Raw genomic sequence first — 21,154 nt, 5'->3', positions numbered from 1 at the left:
AATAACTAATCCAGTTTTATAAACATTGCCTGTAACTAATTTAAAACAATAACATGGCTTCTTTTCAATAATTTAATTTTAATAATATTATATTCCTTTAACCAATATTTTAAAAATATAAGACAATATTTGTGTTTTCTAATTTTTAAATAAAAATTGAAATAAGTTTTTGATATATATTTACAAACACATTGTAAGAATTATTTATAATAATTTTAAAAACTATATAAAATATTATACAATATAATTTATTAATAATATTAAATATAATAATTTTAATGAAATTTTTATTTATTAATTTTATATATTATATACTTTTAGAGACACAATTAAAAAAAATTTAAAATATCAAAATATTGATATTCTATTTATCAACCTTAACACACGTAGAAATGTAAAGATCCCCAGTAAATATTCTTCGAACTGGCAATGGCCTCATGGGTGTCACTTAGTACACCTCAGCCTTTGTTGTGTGGGTTGGCGCCAATCACTCCCCTATTCTATACTAATTTACATTGTCTTATAAAATTATTTATAGTAGACATGCACCTCGGTCTTTTCCACACCTGCACTTGAAACTAGTCCCTGTCCAAACACAGCAACACTACTCACTGTGATCCTACACTCATGTCTCTCTCACGCTTCATCACTCCTCTCTGCTGCACTTCTTCAACTTCAGGTACCTTTCTGTGCTTGCAAATTGGGTTGTGTTTTTTCCATAAGGGCTATGCTATGCAATATTTAGATGGAGTTCTTTTCCTTTTTAAATTTTCATTGCATGAGTTTCGTGAAGTTGCTACATTGAACAAGTATTTGCAGTTACAAACTTTATTAAATATAATTTTGGGTCTATCAATTGCTAGCTCTAGATTACGTTGTTTATTACTTGAATGGTTGATTCTTTGTTTATGTTCCTCAAATTAAGGGGGTAAATGGTTATGTTATATTAAAAAAGTGAGTTGCATGTGCTATAGTTCTTTTTTTTTTATATTATCTCAGTGATGGTCTAAGCCTTGAGATAGAAGATTATTCTTGGTAAATCTATGTTTTTCTGTGTACACATTAAATCAAAGGTTGAAACTTTGAAGTGCATTAAGCATCGCTTCTTTCAGAATAGTTGATCCCCAAGTAATTGGGATTTGGATATGACGAACCTGAAGTGTTTTACTTTGCATGTTTTCTTACTGCTTATGACAAAGTATCTATTTACTTCTAGGATATCGAAAGTCTAAATTAAATAATTTTACTTCAATGTTTGCTATCTATTGTTCTATGTGCTTATATAACAATGCACACATCTCCTTATAACCATACATGTAAAGTTTGATATGATTTCCTTTTTGACAGATTCTTTGGTGACTGCATCAAATGTAAAGAAGGAAATGAACAGTACAGCCTTGGTATGACATGCACATTTTGGAAATTTATATAAATAAAAACGCGTATCAGATGAAAGAGAGCATGACATCAGTATATCTCAATTACACAATTAAAATGGAGGGTTTAAAATTAAATTTATCTAAAATAATCTTGACCATTCATGTGTGATTGTATGACTGAAATTGAATCTCTACGCGCACAGGACACACATACACACACACTTCTTTGTAAGAACAAGAAAGAAAAGAAAATGAATGTTTTCGTGATTACAGAGCCTTGAAGAATCTAAAGAAAGAATTAGGAACATGTTCAACAAGGTTAAACTTCCTGTTTCTTCATATGATACAGCTTGGGTGGCAATGGTTCCCTCGCCAACTTCTCCTCATGCCCCATTTTTTCCTCCATGCTTGAATTGGTTGTTGGACAATCAACTCTTTGATGGCTCTGGGCTCTTCCTGGTTGCCATCCATTATTGATGAATGATGCTCTCTTATCCACCTTAACATGTATCCTTGCATTAAAGCAATGGGGTGTTGGTGAAGATCAAATTCACAGGGGTATTTTACTCTCCTAGCTATTGCAGCGTTGCTTTCTGGTGTCATCTACATGAATTTCCCTGATATTTCTGTAGGTATTCAGTTTATTGAGTCAAACATTACTTCAATCAATGATGAAAAGCAACACCCTCCAATAGGATTTGATATACTTTTTCCTTCTTTGATTGAATATGCAAAAAATTTGGGCATTAACCTTCCAATTAGCGCCACTACCTTGGAAGCAATGTTCCAAAAGAGAGAGAGAGAATTTCAAAGGTAGTATTTTGGCTTTCTCTTGTATATATTTCATGATTTTTCTTGTCTTTGAAATATTTCCAGTTTTTAAGATTCTTTAATTAAGTTCTAGGTGCTATGAATTTAAAAGTGATCTTATTTTCCATTTCATGTAAATTCCCAAAGCTGACTCCTTTCTTGTACATTTTGTCTTACCTTAGAGGCAGTCAAAGCAACTCAGAAGGGTGGAGAGCATATCTAGCGTATATTTCAGAAGGAATGCGGAAATCAAAGGACTGGCAAACAATCTTAAAGTATCAAAGAAAGAATGGATCTTTGTTTAATTCACCTGCTACAACAACAGCTGTTTTTCAGCACCGTAAGAACGCTGAGTGTCTTCATTACCTCCAATCTGTATTAGAGAAGCTTGGGAATGCAGGTATGGCTTCAGACTTATTGTTTCTCTGAATTTAATTATAGTTACTATTTCTGGTAGATTAATCGGTCTTTCTTTTTTTATTTTTTAAAAAATCAGTTCCAACAGTTTATTCTCTAGATATATATGCCCGTCTCTCTATGATTGATAGTCTTGAAAGGTTGGGTATTAATCATCATTTCAAAGAGGAAATTCGAAGTGTTTTGGATGAAACGTATAGGTATCCATTTAAAGTTGCATTCACTTGTTATGGTAAATAATAATACCTCAGTAACTGCAGTAGTAGGAAAGCAATTATAAATGTATGTGAATGAAAATAAGGAGATACCATTCTATAAAACACTCAAACCTTTGTCCAAGCATAGGAACTTTTCATTTTCATGCAATGATTCTGGGAATTTAATTTGTGGAATAATAATAAAAAAAAAAAAACAGATATTGGCTACAAGGAGAGGAAGATATATTCTTAGACCCCACCATCTGTGCAATGGCATTTCGTATGTTGCGCCTCAATGGTCATGATGTATCTTCAGGTTGGATGATTTGCAACATTTAAGTAGTTTAGAGTTTTTGTTTTTCAGATTAAGACCAAAGAAGCTAATATGTACATTTTGTCTCTGCAGATCCATTTTATCAATATTCCGAAGATAAATTTGCAAATTCCTTGAAAGGGTACTTGAAGGTGTTGGTGCAGTTTTAGAGCTATATAACGCTTCACAAGTCATGGTACATCCAAATGAATCAGTTTTGGTGAGACAAAGTTTGTGGACGAGACATCTTCTGAAGCAGGATTCATCCCCTTTCGATTGTATGCTGATAAACTTCAAAGTTATGTTGACCAAGAGGTAGTTACTTGTCTTAATATTTCAAAATATATACTTGTACAATTTTATAATCATTCCTGATGGGTGCAATGTTTTTGTGTTTAGCTCAATGATGTTCTTAATTTTCCTAATCATGCAAATTTGGAGCGTTTATTAAACAGGAGGTCAATAGAGCATTACAATGTAGAGGAAACAAGGAGTTTAAAAACATCATATAGGTTGGCCTCTGGTAGTTTGTTCCCCTTGTCTCACATTCCCCTTTCTTTGAGATCAAATTCTTGATTGTTAGTATGGTCCAGATCTTGCAATCTTGCAAACCGAGAAATTCTAAAGCTAGCAGTGGAAGCTTCAATATCTGCCAATCAATACACAGTGAAGAATTGAAACAACTTTCAAGGTATTTCTTTTATATTTCTCTTTTTAAATTTTCAAAGATATTGAAAGATCATTATCATAGCTGAAGTTTTGGCAATGAAAACCAAACGTTAGTTTTATCTTTTAAGTGTATCTCCTCATGCTTTTTCTTCTGCCTTGAAGTTATTGTTGAGGAGCCTGGGTTCTTTTATTCATGCTATGACTTAATTTTGGTTTTGTAGGAATATATTCAAATAAGTGTCATGAATTAAGTATCCTGCTCATATTTTCACTGAGGAACATGCACTTTGTTAGACTTAAATGTTGAATGCTCAAACTGGAAACAATTTTTTGAAAGAATTCAGAAATTAAACCAGAATTTGTTGGAAAGAATGCCTAAGCCCTAACACGTAGTTTCCTCCTTCGACCAAACTTTAGCAAATTAACACACAATGAATAAGAAAACTGTCACACGTGCTTAAGAAGCACACACCTAACGGTTGTAAAACACATCACATAACTGTCCTATCAGGTTTCCCCAAGTTTGATCTATCTATACTACACTACCATATGCAGGTGGGCTGTTGAGAACAGACTAGACAAACTAAATTTTGCAAGGCAGAAACTGGCGTACTGTTTCTTCTCCAGTGCAGCTACTCTTTTCTCCCCTGAACTTTCTGATGCTCGCATATCATGGGCTAAAAATGGGGTGCTCACAACAGTTGTTGATGATTTCTTTGATGTTGGAGGTTCTGAAAAGGAGCAAGTAGACCTTATTCAATTGGTTGATGAGTACATTCCTATTCTTAATTGGAACTACGCCATCTCTTGATTTCTATTTGAATCCTATCACAATTTTCCTGCACAAACAGTGATGGTATGGAAATTGAGCTGCAGGTGGGATGTAGATATCAATACTGTTAACTGTTCTGAGACAGTTAAGATAATATTTTCTGCAATTCACAGCACAGTTTGTGAGATTCGAGAGATATCAGTCAAGCGACAAGGACGTAATATGAAAAACAATATTATCAAGACTGTGAGATGTTTTTTTCATGTTTCTGCATACATTTTCTGCTAATATTATTTGATTTTCCTGTACAGTCAAATGTCAACAGTGGTCTGTAGGAGAATATGAAAACCCTGAAACCTTTTTTGCCCCTCCCTTGAATTATAAAAGAATTCTAATGCTAAATAATGTAGCTGCAAACCTTGACAATAATGATATGTTCTGCATATTAGTGAAACATTAGTTTGACACTTTTTAAATTTACTTCAATGACATGAAAATGTACATTGTATCATAAAGTCCTAATGGAGTTCTCTCAGTTAAGATAAGTTTTCTTAACCAATGAGACTTTCTTTTACTTTACAGTGATTGAATTTCATCCAGTCTATGTTTAGAGAAGCTGAGTGGTTGAGAACCAAGACTGTGCCAACAATCGATGATTATATGGACAATGCATACATATCGTTTGCATTAGGTCCAATTGTCCTTCCAGCCTTCTATCTTATTGGACCTAAGCTTTCAAATGAAGTTGCTGAAAAGCATGAGTTGAATTGTCTGTATAAGCTCATGAGCACTTGTGGGCGTCTTCTTAATGACATTCACAGTTTTAAGGTACATAGTCCATTCCTACTCCATGCATGGCCCTGTTCCCTGATGCATGGCCCTGCTTACTGGTATATGGCTCTGCTCATATTACAGATTCAAAATTCAATGTTTCTAGCTTTCAGAACCTTAGGATTTTCAATTATTGAATCCAAAACAATTATTCAACATCAAAATAATGCTAATCCATCATATAAAATACCTAGGGTTAATGTAATTTGGAAAAAACTTTAATGGAGAACCAATCTCTTATGGAGAATCAACTAAATTCACAACCTAACTCTGATACCAACTGTTAGAATTTTTTTTAATCTATTATGTAATTTCTATTATGCAATGACTATTATGAAATTACCTTTTCCCTTTGAGATCTTGAATTACGTTGCTCTCACAACACAATATATGGTTCTCATATAATTAAAAGTTTAGAGAGCACTAACCTGAATCCATTGTTCCTTGATGTTACCTCTCTCTTTGATGTCGTTGATTCCTTGGTATTTTTTCCAACTCTTTCTTCCTCAGCTCCTATCGGATAGTTGAGAGAAAGTTCCTTTATGCATTTATCGTGAGTTCACTCAGAAACCGTGAAAGTGAAAAATAGGGAATGTCGTAACCTTCATTTGGTAACCTCTCTTTAATTTATATGAAGAGAGAGGGGAGGGTTTCTTTATAATTGTATTTATAATTATACCCTCAATAACTCTATATTTTATATTTAACCACCATTACATTAAATCATTAATTAAAGTCATGCTATAAGTTACATAGGCCACTATAATAAGATTATTAAAATAATCTAACAATCTCCCATGTGGCTTATGTGATGACTTGAAGATTCAATGAACTGTAAGTGCACATATCATTAATAATATCAAGTTATCATCTTTTTTAATGATTTAAGTTGATCGGATCATGGCGGTCATAAGTCATTTGACGACATGATTCCTTCTAAGTATTACAAAACCAACTCAAATCAAAACAGTTTTAATCAGTCATACTACAGACTATAACTCTGGTGTGTTTTTAACACTCAACCTGTTATCAAACTCAAACCATACATATACATTAACACAATTCAGATAACAAGTAAACAAGCAGAAACAATACTTTTATTGAATTCTCAAAATGTCTACAATAATATTAGCAAAACAATCTATACACATATATGTGAATCACACAATCATGCTAACAAGGACTTGTCTATAATGTCAATTCTACTAACATGGCCATAAAATATTTTAGGAGGCAATCCCTTAGTTAGCGGATCCGCTATCATTAAATCAGTACCAATATGATCAATAGACACTTTCTGTCTTCGCACTTCTTCTTTCACTGATAAGTATTTTAAGTTCATATGCTTTGCTCCCTTTGAATACTTATCATTCTTAGAGAAGAAGACGACTGCAGAATTATCACAGTACATTCTCAGCGGCTTTTCTATATTATCAACAATACCAAGCTCTAAGACAAAGTTTCACAACCACAAAGCATGAATAGTGGTCTCAAAGCATGTCACAAATTCCGCTTCCATGGTAGACATAGCAATAATGGACTCCTTTCCGCTTTTTCATGAAATCGCACCTCCAACTAACAAGAAAATGTAGACAAAGGTCGATTTCCTTGAGTCTACACATCCAGTATAGTCTAAATCCGAGTAGCCAACCATTTTCCAGTTGACTAGATCTCCTATAAGTAAGCGTGTAATCCTTGGTGCCTTGTAAATACATAAGGACTTTCTTTTCAGCCTTCCAGTGGTCCATTCTGGGATTACTTTGATATCGGTCTAACATTCCAACAGCAAAACTGATATCAGGTCGAGTGCATGTCTGAGCATACATTAAACTCCCGACCACTGATGCATAGGAAATAGATTCCATTGCTTTCTGCTCCAACTCATTCTTGGGACATTACATTTCACTAAACTTGTGTCCCTTTTTAATTGGAACTACCCCTGATGAGCACTTTTTCATTTTGAATCTCTCTAATACTTTGTTGATGTAGCCTTTCTGAGACAATCCTAGTAATCCTTCTGATCTATTATGGAATATTTCTATTCTAATCACATAAAAAGCCTCACCCATATCTTTCATCTCAAAGTTCTTAGAGAGAAATTCCTTTACATCATGCAACAGCCCAACATCATTAGTAGTAAGAAGAATGTCATCAACATACAGGACTAAAATGATGAACTTGTTCCCACTGACCTTCATATAGATACACCGGTCAACAGTGTTCTCTAAAAAATCATATGACGTAATGGTATCATTGAACTTAGGATACCATTGTCTGGAAACCTGTTTCAACCCATATATTGATTTCTTTAACTTACACACCATACTTTCTTTACTTGCGGTCAAGAAGCCATCTGACTGATCCATATAAACTTTCTCTTCCAAGTCACCATTCAGAAAGGCGGTCTTTATATCCATTTGGTGGAGCTCTAAGTCATAGTGAGCCACCAAAGGCACAACAATTCTTAAAGAGTCCTTCTTTGAAACTGGAGAAAAGGTCTCTTTATAGTCTATGCCATCCTTTTGAGTGTATCCTTTAGCAACAAGTCTAGCCTTATATCTCTCAACGTTGCCTTTTGAGTCACGTTTGGTCTTAAAGACTCACTTGTAGCTGACTCGTTTTGAACCTTCAGGCAACTTAACTAGATCTCATACCTTGTTGTCACTCATTAATTTTAACTCTTCTTTCATGGCATTCAACCACTTTTCAGAATTGTAACATTCCATGGCTCGCTCAAATGAGACTGGATCCTTATTAATACTTAAGTCATATTCATGCTCAAGTGAGTAAAATACATAGTCATTTGAAATAGCAGGTCTTTTATGCCTTACAGACCTCCTTAATGCTATCTCTTGTGGTTTACCTTCCTCTTACTCACTTGTGACTTACGCATTTTTAGCTGGTTCATCCTCTATATGTTGTTCTTGTGGGTTTAGAACATTAATTTGTTGTCTCCTTATGTTGTGTGACCATGATACAACAAGAGGAACAATAAGTAGAGAAAAGACACCAACTATAGGAGTTTCTGCACGTGTCTCTTTAATTTCCACCTTTCATGTTTCACCACTCCTACTAAATTGACCATTTTCAATGAACCTTGCATTTTCAGACTCAACTATTCTCATACTATGGTTAGGACAGTAGAATCTGTACCCCTTTGATTTTTCAAGATAGCCGATGAAATAATCACTTACGGTTCTAGCATCAAGCTTTTTTTCATGTAGATTATACACTCTTACTTATGTTAGACAACTCTAGACATTAAGATGTCTTAAACTGGGTTTCTTTCCTGTCCACAGTTCATAAGGAGTCTTTGGAACTGCCTTACTAGGAACTCTATTAAGCAGATACATAACGGTCTTTAATGCATACATCCACAAAGACATAGGTACAAGACTGTAGCTCAATACTCCTAACTATTTATATGATAGTATGATTCCGCCTTTCAGTCACACCATTTTGTTGTGGCGTACCAGGCATAGTATACAGTGCACATATGCCTTGACTTTCCAGAAGTTTTGCAAATGGACTTAGAGACATTGTCCACTTTCATCAGATTTTTCATAATATTCACCACCTCTATCTGACCTCACAACCTTTACCTTTTCTATCGAGTTGCCTTTCCACCTCATCAATGAACACTTGTAAGACATCCAGTGATTGAGATTTTTCATGCAACACATACAGACAACAATAACGTGAGTGGTCATCAATAAAGGTAATGAAATATCTTTCACCACCCCAAGATGGGATGTTAAACGGACCATAAATATCAGTGTGTATCAACTCTAAGAGTTGACCGCTTCTTGTGGCTGCATTTTTTGATGCGTGTTTAGTTTGTTTTTTAATACAACCCACACATAAATTCCAGTCAACAAAATCTAATTGAGGTAAAATTTCACTTTTTATTAACCTCATCATCCTTTCTTTGGATATGTGACCTAACATTTGATGTCACAAGAAGGCAGAGCATTTATTACGCACATTCAAATTACTACTAATAGCACTTTCAACATGAAACAGAGATTCACCACCAAGTATTTTTAGGTATCTCAATAAGATTTGATTCAAAGCATACTGAAACATAATATATACCTTTCCTTTCGCACCAAACCTTTCTCTTCGGACAATCTTTCTTGAAGTGACTAGTCTTCTTGCAGAAGAAGCACCTCTAGCCCTTCTGGATTCAGTCTTCATGAACCTTTAATAAGGCCTTATCCTTCTTGTCCTTGTTGTCCTTTTTACCTGGCTTAGCCTTGCTACTCTACTAGCCCCTTCATGAAATGTGAGATGGACGGAGTGTTCTTTCACCTTCTTTAGCCTCCCTTCCTCCTGAACCAACATGGCCTTAATTTCCTGTATGTTCCATTTATCCTTAATAGTGTTGTAATTCACCTGGAACTGACCAAAATCAGGAGGAAGTGAGTTTAAAATGAACTGTACTAGAAAGAATTCCTTTACCTCCATGCTTATTGATTTCAACTTTGCCGCTTGATTGATCATGTCAATCACATGGTCATGAATGGGCCGTGACCAATCAAACTTCTTAGTAGTTAGCTCAGTCAACAGGGTGCCTGTAATGGACTTGTCAATAATGTCCGAGTGTGCATACTCTTTTACCTTTGCCATAAATTTCCTAGCATTTTTAGTCTTTGGCATTAATGGTTTCACATTTTCAGCCATAGCCATCTTCAGCAAGCTCAAGCTCAGCCTATTCGACCTTTCCCAAACCTCACGAAGAGTTCTTTCCTCTTCAGTACTGGTCTCTGTGATGACTGCAGGCTCTTGTTTCATAATGATTGCTAGGTCTAGGTCCATAACACCTAGCTGGAATCGAACTTGTTTAGCCCAATCATCATAATTAAGCCCATTGAACTTGACTACGTCATTGCTCATGCCATACACATTCATAGAGACTGAAATATTTAACACATGCTTAAACATTTATGCTTTGAATAAACTTAATAGATTCAGACAGTCAACTGTCATCAATTATGCATCTAAGTTTACCTTTGGGTAATGCCTAAATACACAATTTATCTATAATGATGCTAATAAACAACTTTAATTGACAACCAGTCACTCAAACCAATATGCAAGTCATCTTTGGATATACAAACATATTATGAAGTGCTTACATGTCTCCTTAATGTCATTAATCATATGTCATGATTCACTTTTGGGCGATCTCCTAGTGTTATAATTAATGAGCTAAATTGTTCACTCTTTGTTTCCATATAGCATCAAACAATTTTGAACAATTTATAACACACAATTAAATGCTTAAAGAACTTTTAAAACTAGGCCATTTTGGTGACTAACAAGCTACCCTTAAAATTAAGTACTAAATTGTGAAGTTCTCATTATGATAATGTAATTTAAAATTAATTAACTTGAGAATTTAATCATTTTGGTGAGTAAAATTTACTTTGATGTAATTCTAAAATTATCTATATATTTTATGAATTATATTCCTTATTCTGCCGTAAAATTCCTATGCATGGTCGTGCTTTTACTTAATGCATGGCCGTACTTTGATGAAGTAAGGCCATTCTCATTTCTGATGCATGCCTCTGCTTCCTGAAGCATGGTCGTGCTTCCTGATGCATGGTCGTGCTTATAATTGATGCATGTTGTGCTTATAATATGCAAGGTCGTGCTTCTATCATGCAAGGCCGTGCTTCGTTGAAGCATGACCCTGCTCCCTGATGCATGGCCCTGTGCTCACTGATATATGGCCCTGCTCACTAATACATGGTCCTGCTCATATTACAAATTCAAAATTCAATGTTTCTAGCTTTCAAAACCTTAAGGTTTTCAATTATTGAATTCAAAACAATTATTCAATATCAAAATAATGCTAATCCATCGTATAAAATACCTAGGGTTCATATAATTTGAAGAAAACTTTAATGGAGAACCAATCTCTTATGGAGAATCAACGAAATTTACAACCTAACTTTAATACCAACTGTTAGAATTTTCTTTAATCCGTTATGTAATTTCTATTGTGCAATGACTATTATGAAATTATCTTTTTTCTTTGAGATCTTCAATTACGTTGCTCTCACGAGACAATATATGATTCTCATACAATTAAGGGTTTAAAGAGCACTAACCTGAATCCATTGTTCCTTGATGCTACCTCTCTCTTTGATGTCATTGATTCCTCAGTATTTTCTCCAACTCTTTCTTCCTCTTTCAGCCCTCTCGGATGATTGAGAGAAAGTTCCTTTATGCGTTTACCGTGAGCTCACTCAGAAACCGTGAAAGTGAAAAATAGGGAATGTCGTAACCCTCATTTGGTAACCGCTCTTTAATTTATATGAAAGGAGATGGGAGAGTTTCCTTATAATTATATTTATAATTATACCTTCAATGACTCTATATTTTATATTTAACCACTATCACATTAAATCATTAATTAGAATCATGCTATAAGTTACATAAGTCACTATAATAAAATTATTAAAATAATCTAACAGTGACTTTGCGTATAGCTCGTGGCGGTGGAGTTGCAAGTGCAGAAGGTGCCATTGAAGAGATGAACGGTATTGCTGAGGAGAAGAGAAGAGAACTCCTCGGATTAATTTTGCAGGAAAAAGAAAGCTTAGTTCCAAGAGATTGCAAGGATTTGTTTTGGAAAATGATGAAAGTGTTGCACCCATTTTACGTGAAGGATGATGGATATTCTTCACATGACATGTACTCTAGTGTAAATGCAGTAATTAAAGATCCTTTGGTCCTTAATGGTCAGCAAAACCATAGTTCTCTGTTAAGATGATCTTGTTGCAAATGTAATCATTTCGACTAATTGCAGTGACCCAAGACATGGAATCGCTCTTGTAGTAAAACGTGTCTTCGAAACTGCGCTCACCTTTGATTATTGTTACAACCGGTTAATCCAGATTTAGTTCTTATAATTGTCATAGATTTATCTAAATGTTGGTAGTCTGTTACTGAAATTATTAGAAACAACTTTATGTAATTGCTAGTTGTTATAGTTGTTTACGAGAAAATATCAATTTGATTCAATTCTCTGCTATTATAATTTCAAATGATAAAAGATATTTAAAATTTTATTTTGATACTGTCGAATAACCAATCAAACACTTAGTCTTTTTAACATTTTATAAGAATTAATTTGAAGACATATTAATTTTTTAAGAGATTTAATTTATCATCAAGTTAATACTTTTCATCATTTTAAGAATTTTTAAGAATTAATATGATGATATTTAAACTTTTGAGAAACTAATTTGATGATAAATAAAATTTTTTCAAAGATTAATTTGATAACAAAATTTTTAGAGAAAATGCGGTAACAATTTAAATATTTTAAAGCCTAATTAGATGGTACAAAGTACAAGGTAAAATAAATTGGTTATTTCTATTAATTTTACTTTAAAATATATAACTAATCATCATTAATGCATTTTTTTACCGACCTTAGAATATAGTAACATAGGAGTTTTCTAACAGGACTTGCAACACAATAAAGTGACATTGGTAAAAAATTGTTTTAATGTTTTAGTTTTAATTTAAGATAAAATATTGTAATTTATAATATTTAACTTTAATAACTTGATATTGAAACTTCATATAGCATTTTTTTATGCTTATTATACTTTACCATATACTTAGAACATTTTTTAATTAATATTTTATATGAAATCATTAAAAAAATATAAAGTTTATTTTAACTAACTAAAATGCAAGTAATACGGATGAATATGTAGATTTAGGTTCTCAACATATATACCGATGGTATTAAAGATATTATCCAAGAAATTTGAAAATATTATAGACATTTTTTATGTTTATTATAAATTTTTAAATTACGATAACAAAAATGAATATTGTAGCACCTATTCATTGTCATTGTTAAAAGACAATAGAATTGTGCTTATAAAGAATATTTTGGTCATATTTTTAAAAAATATTGTGACTCATTCTTCACAGTTGAATAGTTAATACCTAACATTTGTAAAACCCATTTGTAGATAAACTAACATTCAAATCGGTTAGACTTTAATATCATATTAAAAATTTAAGCTAATTTAGTTTTAAAAATTTACTTAATAGAGAAGAATTGTCTAAATTTTATAAGAGATATTTTAGCTATATTTTAAAAAACATTTTAACTTACGTAATAAATTTGAGTATCACAATATAGTTTAAGTTAAATTATATTCACACTCTTTAAAAGTTAGCACAATTATAAATAATAAAAATTCCAATTTTTTTCATATCTTCTAATCCCTGCAAACTCAAATTTAATCAATAATGAAAGATAAATCTCAATATTATAAAATTCATCATTTATTTATGTAAACTTTATTTTTCATTTAATTTATACTATTTTAATAAATTATTCTTAAACGGGTCATTTAACCCATTTTAAGAGAGTAGAATAATCTATTTTATTATTCCTATTATAAAATTCTTTTAATTCATATAACAGTAACAATATGTGTATCATTCTTTTTTACACAAACCTCTCTTATAAGTGTGAGCATTTCACTGCATTTTAGTATGTAATAAGTGATAATCACATATAATAGAGGATAAATCATTCATCTCTGTCAAACTCTTGTGCATATTTCAATTTTTTATTTAGTTCAGATTACTACTTCTCAAGGGTTATTACATATAGGTGTATGAGATTTGGGTTGGATTTCATGACTACTGTGACATGCTTAAAGAGTCAGGTGAAAGACCCAATAATAAAGTAAAAAGGAAGTCAATTATGAAGGCTAAGAAGCATTGTAATGATTGTATAAGATCCTCTCATTTTATATTTTAACATGATATACTATATTGATAAATTTAAACTATTTAATTTAATTAAAAATTAATCAATGGCTGAAAATAAGAAGAGATAATTGTTTTACTTTCTCTTTTTATCTGTTTTCAAATTTTCTCCTCTTCTGTCCTTTTTTTTAATGCTCCATATCAAATTCATATTTCGCTAAAATTTTGTTTTCAATTAAAATAAGATTTTTATATTATTTTACTTGAAATATTATTTTATTTATTACAAGAAAAAAGAAACGATATATTTTTTTTTTGCTTTGAATGTAAAATGAAAAATTATGGATATGATAACTTTTGTGAAAAAAAAAAAAAAAAGCTTATAGTCAACACCAAGCAATTCAATCGTAGGACAACTCCTTTTATTTTGAAAAAAAAATATATTTTTTAGAGAAATATGAATCTTATTTGGGACATTGAAAAAAAGGAAATTTGATAAAAAGGATAAAATAAGAAAAACATATCCATTAATTTTTAGCCATAAATTAACTTTTAGTTAAATTAAACGGTTGAGATTTATCTCCATAATATATCATTAAAATAAAAAATTAACAGAATATGTTCCTGCCCTATTCTTTAACCTACTCATGTTTGTGTACAATAATGACTTAAAATTAATACAATATGAAACAATAAAGGCCAGTAATAAAAATATGTTAAATAACATACTTGTATGTTAACATTTTTTTTTTCTAAATCTTTGTGATGATAATTATGTTTATGTTAAGTAAAATTATTATAAAGGAAAATTTTTTCTTTAAAATATTTAATATAATTGCAATTTTAGAAGAAATGAACTTGAAATCACATGTTAAATTAAAATAATTATACACTAGTTGATCCACATGCTCAATGAATTATATTAGCAATTCATTGTCAACACTTTTATCTAATAAACTTTTTATTTTATATATTTCATTATAATAAATTTATTTCATCTCACATGTATTATATAATTTATAGCATCTTTATATAATAATTAATAAATATGAGAAATAATACATTTAACACACGTGAATTAAATAAATATAGTGTTTAATCGTATTATTTAAGTCAATTTTATATTATATTCATTAAATATAATAGTATTAATTAGTGCTACATTAATGTTATAATACAGTCAATTTTATTTATATAAATAAATAGGTAAGTAGATTAATTTTAAGTGAATAACTAAAATTAATATCAGGAAACGAGTCGAGTAGTTCTAGTTTTGTAGTGGTTTTAATTGGACTTACGTGCTTAGGTTTGAGGCTTTTTCGCAATGCTTTGTTTCTTAGTTTTTTCAGAGATTCATTCGTACTCCTTTGTCTCCCTTCATCTGTCTATTCTTTTAACCTTAATCACATCATACCAAAGAACATCGTTACTTCTTACTTCCAAACACACTTTGCTTACCTAATCCTTTTAGCTCTAGACCCCTTTGTGTTGCTTTGTTTGTGTTGTATGCCATTTTGCTATTGAAACCTTAGCTACACCTATAAATGATGTTGATGTTGAGAGTTTGATTGCTAAAGGCTCAATTTGCAACAAACCATTGCCCGAGAGAAGGCAAGAAAATACTGCATTTGGTTTTCAATAGATTTACTATTTTAGACTTGAATTCATCCAATACACAACCATGATCGAATAGATATTAATTAGTCTTAATCATGGTACATTCAACCTTAAGGTAGGTAGGTGTGTTGAGAAAAAAGAAAGAACTTCTTTTTCTTACTACTTTTTTTATCTTTTTATTTCCAAACTCAAACCAAACAAAGTACTTGAGACTATAACAAAAAAATTAGTAAATAAAATAAAATAAAATAAATATTATTAAATTTATCTCATTTTAATCGTTGAAATATATAACGTAATCAAAGTTAATTTTCTAAATTTTAAATTTTAATTTTCAAAATTAACAATTATCAATCCCTTTAGTTTTTATCCTTAAAAAATGTTAAAAATGAGTAACAAAATAATAATTTATCATAGTAAATGACATGTCGAAGGATACAAAATAATGTTATTTTAATATTTTTTTTAAAAATAGTTTATTTTCGTCATTAACTTTTAAGATTTTTGAGCAATAATGTCTTTTCCTCTTTTGGTTGATCTTCTTCCATGATGTCTCATTTTTCTAGCAATTTCTTTTGCCTTCAACAATCGAAAACTCCCTATCATCAACACTATTGCCTCAAACCATCATTAACATTTTTTTAGTAGTCTCATCTACCTTCAACCATCGTGAATTATCTTCTTTTTTTTATTAATGTTGTTATCATTTGGTCAATACATTATTGACTCTTTTCCTCTCTCACCTAAATCTCACATCATAAATTACTTTGTCATTGTCGATATTTTCAACACCATCTCCTTTATTTTCAATTACCGCGAACCACCCTAGTGTCATTTAAGCAAAATACTATTGACCTTCTTTCCTCTCTCATGCTTAAGCATTTTGTTTAGCATAATTGTTAGAAGGTAAATGTCACTGCTATGGTGGTTGAAAAAGATGTTATAAAAGAAGAAGAAAAGAAGAGAAACGGACAATATTGTTCAAAAATCTCAAAAGTCAAGGACGAACATAAATTATTTTTGACAAATTTTAAAATGATATTTTTGTATCTTTTCATGTGTTATTTAACGTCATAAATCATTAATTTGTGACTCATTATTAATATTTCTTAATAATAAGGATTAAATTGATTAATTGTTGTTAATTTCATATACTCTAGTTTAAAATTTTAATTTAAAAAGATTAATTTGAATTGTATACTTCAAAAACTAAAGTACAAGTTTACTTAATATAAAAATACGGAATAGTTAGTCAATTTATTACATAAACCTTTTTGTGTTATTTAATTACACAAAAGACAATTACTTATATATATATATATATATATATATATATATTTTGTAATATCCCTTATTTATAAAAAAAAATTCTCCTTTAAATATAGAAATATCAATATGATGTGATTAAAATAAGTGAAAGATAAATAAATATAAGAAAAATTTTTGTGAATGTAAAATCTGGATCACCAAAATAGTCAAAATTAAAAATTTTATACATATAAATTTTGTTCTAATAGCATTGAAGACATAATTTTGCAATTATAAATTTGCAATTAAAGAAAAGCTAAAAATTTTATATTAATAATTAATTACTAAATATTACACCTATACTTTGAATTATTATTTAAAATGATAAATCTTATAAATAACTTTGAATGGAAACTCAATTAATAGTATATTTACAATTTTTTCAATAAAATAAATTTGCAAAGCAGTTCCTTTCTTACCATTCTTTGTAAGTATGATTCTAGAACGGATCAATCACCTTTTTATCACTCCATTACATGAAAAAATTTGTAAGGATGAGCATTCCTCGTCCTACAAGAATTCTTATTTTATAAAATAATAAATAATAGTGCAAAAGCATTTTCTAATACAACATGTAAGAATAACAATGTTCCATACTTAACAAATTTAACCAGACAAATTACTCATACGTAATTCATTTCTTATTTAATTAACCCAATCAAATTCAATGCCACAATTCATACTACTTTACTTATTCATACAATTTTAATTAACAAAAATTATTCATGAATATTACTCCACATTTAACCAAATATCATTATCCAATCTATATCTTTATGCCACTTTATTCATCTCAAGTCTGAATATCTCATCAATTAACAGTACTCTAAGTACTCTCGGGTCCCTAAATCGCTGCCAATGCACACTCCTTAGTTACGAAAGACTTATGTAGCATGGATAGTCGATAGTCAGCTAAACCGCACACGGATACAACGTATGCATTCACAGCCTTCCAAGCAAAGGTATAGTTAGGAGTTCGGTCAAAAAATGTGTGTGAGGCTTGTAAATTACTTTTACATTGTGTACACATTAGTGAACTACATTTACCACTCTCATTTCTACCATATTTCTATAATCAACTTCAGACCCTATACTCCAGTGTATCCCTAAACTGTTCATACAGTATCTTAATAGTGGCACATCAATTTATACCATTCTAATACATATGTTGTAAACACACTAATCGATGCACTACAACACATGTGTTATAATCTTACCTGTTGGTGTATTACAACGCATCTATCATAATGGTACTAATCTGTGTATTTGTAACACACGTACTAGTGTCCCTTTCTCTACACATATTCATCACCTTTCAATTTTCACAATTTCCCTTTCTCTCATAATCAATTGTATACTTTCTTAAAGATTCTCAAACATTCACACTTATTCAAACTTAACCCAACTCACACATTATGATACAATACCTTTTATATCACTCTCACACAACAACAAACTTCTCAATTACGTATATAATCACAAGGTAGACACATATCATCACATAATTACATACAATATGCCGAAAGTCAGACACCCTCAAACTCAGCCCAAATCGTGCAGTCTAGAATATACTGTCGGAGATCACATTCTCTTGGTCTTAATGACTTTAACTTGTGTATTTTTGCTTAGAATATCCTACAAAACTAGTTCAACAACAAAACTACATAAGAATTACTAAAAATAAAAATTAAATTTATTGAACAATTAGATATTTTTGTACAATTTTCATCTTCCAAATTACTCTTTTATATTAAAAAGATCCTAAAAAACTAACTAAAAACTAACAAAATATGGATTTATCATTCTGTAAGACACTTTCACACTGATCATGGGTGCCACCATCGACTCATCTTCTTGTTTGAGTTGGTCACTTAAATCGACACGACTTTGATACCATTGTTGGGGAGTTAAGAAAGGAAAGGAGAGCCTCTAAGTGTAAGACACCATAATGCAACCCATAAACCTTAAGGTATTAGGTGCATGACTCTATCTCCTTATAAACCCTTAACTTGTCCTATCCTATCCTATGTGAGATTTCCTTCTATATTCACACTTGATTCCAACACCTTGAACTTCCACTTCAAGCCCTCAAGCTACAAGACACTTTCTCAATTAGGGATGGCAATGGGTAGGATACTATAGTATCCATTCCCATACCCGCATTTAAAAAAAATACTCGTATCCAACTCTATACTCGCGTAGATAGTAATTCTAATCCTTATACTCATATCCTTTAGATACCCGCCCTTATTACCTGCGTTTGTTTAAAAAAAAAAAACACATAAAAAAGTATGTTTATATAATTTTATATAAGTAGTATAATAATATAAAAGTTTGATATATAATTACCAAACAAAGTTTAAGCGTAGATAGAAAACAAGATCTCTTCTAGACTTTTATGTGAATATTCTCTAAACTCCAAATGGTCCACTACAGCAAGTGGATACTCATGAATTATTATTATATAAGCAAGATCTCTTCTAGATTTTTCTGAATCAAAGTGATAATTACTCAAATAAGTGGATGATCCGTCTACTTTCTTTTGTTCTCTTAATAAAATTGATTGTCTTATATCCTTATATGGCCTTCTCTTGCAAGTTTGAAAGTATTTATGCAAATGACTTGTTCCGTCTGATCTTCTATCTATTAGTTGCTCGTTGCAATAATTGCATATAGTTTTTTATTCTCCATTAATAATTTTTTTTCTTCTTAAAGTGATTCCATACAATTGACATCTTTCTTTCTTTTTTATCATCAGTTGTATCATAATCATCTCCATCTATCGAAATAGGAAGTGTATTAGATTGTGATTTAGATTGACCTCTAATATTAGAATTGTCATCCAGTCTATAATCATTAAGTACACTTTTAGGAGCATTTGCAAGTTGTGTGGGAGTAATGAAAATAATTGGAGAAGAGCTACTTTTAGATTAAGCTGCTCCACATACAATTTTCATTTGTTATTACGTGTATCAAAGCAAAAACTTAAATAAAAAAATTTATTCAACTTAAGTCAATATAATATCACATAATTTTAATCACTAAACATTTTGTATGTATCATATATAAATATTTTTTTTAAAAAGTCTGTCTCATATCAACCATGTAAGAATTAAATTGTATTAGCTTAGATAAATGATATAAAATATAAAATAAATTTTTCTATTAGAAATATGAAAAAAATTTATAATTTACTTTATTGGTAGATATATTTTTATGTTAATCTTATAAAACAAATTTAATTAGATAGATTCTTATTTTTTTAAATATGCATTTTTTTATTTAAGTAACATAAATATTTATATTAAATTTTTTAATCTTTTATTTGGCATAGAAAAATTTTGAAAATAGAGAATTATAAATTGAAAGACAATATTACTCAAAAATTTAAAATAGAAAATTTGTCCATTAAAAAAATAATTATAGCTTATAAAAGAACTTGAATTGAGTAAAAAATATAAGACATGAAATTATATAAAATAAATAATGAAATCATTATCTTGATCAAAATTTTACAAAAGTATCTACAAAAACCTTTCTAAAAACTAAAAGTGAGTTATATTCTTGTTTTCTTAAATTCTTAGTTGCTCCATTGTAAATAAAATATTTTCTTAAATTCTTAAATTTTCAATGACTATAGAGGAGACCTAGCTAAATATATAAAGTATTAACCCAAATTTTCTCCCATCTTGTGTTTGGGTTAAGGCTTCCCTCACATAAATAGCATAATTAATAATTATATATATATATATATATATATATATATATATATAATTACTTGCTAAATAAATATAGGTATGAATATAGGAAATACACACAATTTCAATAGAAATGGGTGCGAGTATGGTATAGGCACCTAAGTACCTATCTTTCACATACCTGCATATATATATAAGTATATAAGTATAGTAGATATCTTCGTTAGTATGAAGCCTTTTGAATAAAGTGAAAAGATAGAGAAGAGAAGAAAGAGAAAAGATAATAATGAGAGTGAACATGAAAAAAATAACTTAACATATGTCATCCGTACTAATCAATGACCAAATAAAAATCATGTAATAAATATTTTTTATGTTAATTATTTTTA

At 30.4% G+C, this 21,154-nt stretch overlaps 1 pseudogene; it reads left to right on the top strand.

Annotated features, from left to right (window-relative positions):
- The first annotated feature begins 597 nt into the window (after positions 1 to 597).
- Positions 598 to 12,172, top strand: LOC113855584 (annotated as a pseudogene).
- Positions 12,173 to 21,154: the final 8,982 nt, after the last annotated feature.

Source organism: Abrus precatorius, unplaced genomic scaffold, assembly GCF_003935025.1.
Source record: "Abrus precatorius isolate BTA unplaced genomic scaffold, Abrus_2018 Scaffold11, whole genome shotgun sequence".
NCBI lineage: Eukaryota > Viridiplantae > Streptophyta > Magnoliopsida > Fabales > Fabaceae > Abrus > Abrus precatorius.
Note: the sequence above shows the minus strand (reverse complement) of the source record. Positions and strands in the feature narration are given on the sequence as shown.